Source organism: Mus caroli, unplaced genomic scaffold (genome assembly GCF_978045245.1).
Source record: "Mus caroli unplaced genomic scaffold, Mus_caroli_1 scaffold_15, whole genome shotgun sequence".
In the NCBI taxonomy this organism is placed as follows: domain Eukaryota; kingdom Metazoa; phylum Chordata; class Mammalia; order Rodentia; family Muridae; genus Mus; species Mus caroli.
Genome location: NW_028227270.1, coordinates 32,931,690 through 32,936,307, shown reverse-complemented (window position 1 = coordinate 32,936,307; position 4,618 = coordinate 32,931,690). Strand labels below are relative to the sequence as shown.

General features: G+C 42.1%; 1 pseudogene; it reads left to right on the top strand.

Moving 5' to 3' along the window:
• The first annotated feature begins 1,408 nt into the window (after positions 1–1,408).
• Positions 1,409–2,554, top strand: LOC110307723 (alpha-enolase pseudogene; annotated as a pseudogene).
• Positions 2,555–4,618: the final 2,064 nt, after the last annotated feature.

Here is a 4,618-nt window from a genome sequence, read left to right as displayed (position 1 = left end):
TTACATAGTATATATTTTTAGATGTGTGTATGAGGTTGTTGGAAAACACTGATTAAACGTGAGATCTCAGGGGTTTTTTTTTTTGAGAAATAAATCAGTATTTGTCAAACATTGTTTTGTAAGTAGTATTTTTAATTCAGTCACTTATGAACAGTTTTGTTTTTAAAATGATTATTTTATGGGTGAACAAGTATTATTATGGAAAATCACTATGCATTATAAAAAGAAGAAGAAAATATACAAATAAGGCGGAAAAACTCACATCTAAACAACAATTTTAGTGTTTATTCAATTTTATTATCCCTTCTCTGGAAACTAAAAAACTTACCAACAAAGACTAGTTCTTTCTTCCTCAAATTACTCTTTATATTATATATAAAATTCATAAAATTATTATACTAAAAATGCACCTGTTCTTTCTCCTGCTTTTTCTCAATTCAATCATAGAGTATTAAGGAAATATTCTTTCAAAATATCAATAGAATGTAGGATTATTTTCCGATGTGTGTATGTACTTATGACAGTACCATATAACGTGAAAATTAAAGAGGCATCACTTGGGAAACAAAGAAGGATGCCATAGATAGGAAGGTAGTAATTGGTGAAGATAAACAAAATATATGACAAATATGCATAAAATGTCATAATGAAACTTATGATTTTAGAGTGAATGAATTTTTTTTTTTTTTAGTTTCACAATACACTATTTTACAATACAGGACAGTTACAAAATAGAAGCAGGGCTCTCTGCAGTGGTAAAGTTTAGAAGCTGTGCAAGTACCAATCAAAGCTTCTTTCAGGGAGTATGATCAAGGGGCAACCACCCTTATCTCCACTCTGAAACTCAGTATCACATACACATTAAAATCAAGATCAGTGATAATAACATATGTTTTGGTATTGGCAACACTGAACTTCTCCCATGATGTTCATCTCATAAAGTTTCTAAATACCTTTCCAAAGCTGCTGTATATTACATAGTTGGATAAGGAGAATTCACTCAATTTTTATTCCTTTATTTCTTTGTGTGAGGGAGCTTGCTGATCTGGTAGTCACATGAGTTCTTTCTCAGCTCACCCCCCTATTTTACTGACTCAGGTATATGCCTTAATATAAATTTACTTTAAACTTTAGCATCTGTTCCACATAGAACCTAGGCTACTATAAAAATATAAGTGACTCTTCGTGGACTAATGAAAGGGTGGAAATAGAAAATACAAAAACAAATTAATAGATACTAAAACAGGAAAATTTTACATGAATTACAGACAAATTCAAATGCATAACATTGAAAATTCAGAAAAGGTCCCATACAGGGTTGTGCTCACATCTGTCCTTAATGCTCTCTTCAGTGTCTATAGAACTCTCTTTCCTTCCTTTGCAGCCATCCGACTGCCAGAAATTCACCATGACTATTGTCAACATCCATGCAAGAGAAATATTTGACTCCCATGGGAATCCCACTGTTGAGGTGGATCTTTTCACAGCAGAAGGTCTCTTCCAACCTGCAGTGCCCTGTGGTACATCCACTGGCACCTACAAGGCCCTAGAACTCCGAGACAATGATAAGATCGCTTCCTGGGGAAGGGTGTCTCTCAGGTTGTTGAGCACCTGCTCTGATTAGCAAGAAAGTGAATGTTATGGAACAAGAAGATTGACCAGCTGATAATGGAGATGGATGGCATGGAGAATAAATCTAAATTTGGTGCAAATGCCACCTTGGGAATGTCCCTGGCTGTCTGCAAAGCTGGTGCCGTAGAAAAGGGCATGCCCTTTACTGTTACATTGCTGACTTGCCCAGCAACCCTGAATTCCTCCTGCCAGTCCCAGCTTTCAATGTGATCAATGGTGATTCTCATGCAAGTAAAAAGCTAGCCATGCAAGAGTTCATAATCCTGCCTTTGGGGGATCCTGTTTCTGGGAAACCATGCACATTGGAGCAGAGGTATATCATATGAAGAACATTATCAAGGAGAAGTACATGAAGGATTGCCACCAATGTGGGTGATAAGGGCAGATTTGCACCTAACATCCTGGTGAACAAAGAAGAACTGGAGCTACTCAAGACTGCAATTGAGCAGTCTGCCATCAGCATGGATGTGGCTTCCTCTGAGTTCTATAGGTCTGGCAAGTATGACCTGGACTTCCAGTCTCCAGATGGCCCCAGCAGGTACATCACACTGACCATCTGGCTGACCTGTACAAGTCCTTCATCCAGGACTACCCAGTAGTGTCCACTGAAGACCCCTTTGACCAGGAAAACTGGGATGCTTGGCCAAAGTTCAGTGCTAGTGCCGGCATCTAGGTGGTACATGATAACCTCATAGTGATAAACCCTAAGTGCATTGCCAAGGCTGTGGGCAAGTAGTCCTGCAACTGCCTCCTGCTCAAAATGAACCAGATCAGCTCTGTGAACCAGTCTCTGCAGAAGTGTAAGCTGGCATGGAGCCACCAGCTGCTTAGATCTTCTGTCCCTGATGACATCCAGGCAGTTCAAGGCCTTCCTAGTACTTGCTCCTGCCATGTCACTGCTTCCTTAGATGTCCATGCCTGACCACCAAGAACCCTGATGGAGACCTCAGCTTTGTAATCATGTGATTGATCTGAATCATTGTTTCTATCACCTGACTTCCCAGCTCCTGTCTGGAGCCTACAAACCTCCAGTGTAATCTCTAGGGTGCCCAGCATCAAGATTCCTCTAGTGGTTTACATGCAAAAATAAAAGTAGCAGAATTCCCCACATACCATCCCCAAATGAGGAGAGAAGAGAAGAGAAGAGAAGGGAAGGGAAGGGAAGGGAAGGGAAGGGAAGGGAAGGGAAGGGAAGGGAAGGGAAGGGAAGGGAAGGGAAGGGAAGGGAAGGGAAGGGAAGGGAAGGGAAGGGAAGGGAAGGGAAGGGAAGGGAAGGGAAGGGAAGGGAAGGGAAGGGAAGGGAAGGGAAGGGAAGGGAAGGGAAGGGAAGGGAAGGGAAGGGAAGGGAAGGGAAGGGAAGGGAAGGGAAGGGAAGGGAAGGGAAGGGAAGGGAAGGGAAGGGAAGGGAAGGGAAGGGAAGGGAAGGGAAGGGAAGGGAAGGGAAGGGAAGGGAAGGGAAGGGAAGGGAAGGGAAGGGAAGGGAAGGGAAGGGAAGGGAAGGGAAGGGAAGGGAAGGGAAGGGAAGGGAAGGGAAGGGAAGGGAAGGGAAGGGAAGGGAAGGGAAGGGAAGGGAAGGGAAGGGAAGGGAAGGGAAGGGAAGGGAAGGGAAGGGAAGGGAAGAGAGAAAATTTAGACACAATGAGCAAGACGAAAAGTGTAGTCGTTTAGTATGCTTGGCTCCTGGGAGCTTGTACTATTGGAGGTGTGGCCTTGTTAGAAGAGCTATGGCCTTGTTGTATGTTGTGGATGGGCCTGGTGCTGTTCTTGTGAACCAATCACCTAATGAATAAAGGAGCCAATCACTAGGCAAGTAGGTGGGACTTCCGGGATGAAGGGAGGAATAGAGGAAGCAGGAGAAAGTTAGGTCCCATTTTGAATGGAACAGCAGAAAGGTAAGATGTAGCTGCTAGAGTTTTTTGGTATCATGGTGGATCCTCAAGGATTCGCTACTGAAGGAATCAGATTGTAATAAGGTTTACAAGATTAGGTTTTAGTTGTTGTGTCCAGAGATTGAGTTACTCTTATTTCTGAAATTGCATTTTCCTTCATGCAGTGGCTCATCTGGGTTCAAGGGAGAAAGGTACTGTGGCAAAGTGTGTATTTGCCAGATGTGCACCACAAAGGCTGTGGGAGATTTGAAGCGCAGGGTATTGACCAGCCAGTGGAATCCTAGAGAGTCAGATTCAGATGTTTCGGGAGTTCCAGGCCAGGGAGTCTCCACCAGAAAAAAACAGCCAGTGCTTGGCTGGCCAGGCTGCCAGGTGGAGGCACAAGCACAGGACCATGCTGGTTCTACATTCGTATTTTTTTAATTTCCTGCAACAGTTGTATATCACTATGGGGTTGAGATTTGAGGCCTCTATGCTCAAGCTCTTCCAAAGACAGGAAAGAGCCTCCTCCTGTATAGGAAGATGTAGAGGAGAGTCTCCTTCTGGGTGCCTTTGGATCAAGATGTAGAACTCTTGACTCTTCCAATACCATGTCTGCCTGGATGGTGCCCATTTTCCATCATGATGATAATGGACTGACCATCTAAAATTGTAAGCCAGTCCCAATTAAATGTTTTCCTTTTTTAAGAGTTTTCTTGGTCATGCTGTCTCTTCACAGCAATGAAACCCTGAGATAAAAGGCATACCTTGCAAAACAAAAACAAACACAAAACAAACAAACAAAACACATGGTGGCTAGGAAGACACTGCTTAAGTAATAATTTTTAAATCCTTGCCAAAATAGTAAAACAGTATTTTACAAGAAGAATCAAATTATCAAGAATAAGAAATCCTAATATAGAACTAATATAAAATTCAAACAGATTTTTAACTAAGAAGTCCAAACAAATGGAAAGAAGACAAACAACTAAATAAAGCTGTGAAGCATACAAAAGTACTACTATTTTTTCAGTGATATCTAAATATTATCTTAAGGTCTTGTGGGGCCATGGATGTTAAAGAAAGAGGGGAGAGAACCTGCATCCCCCCCCCCCAGA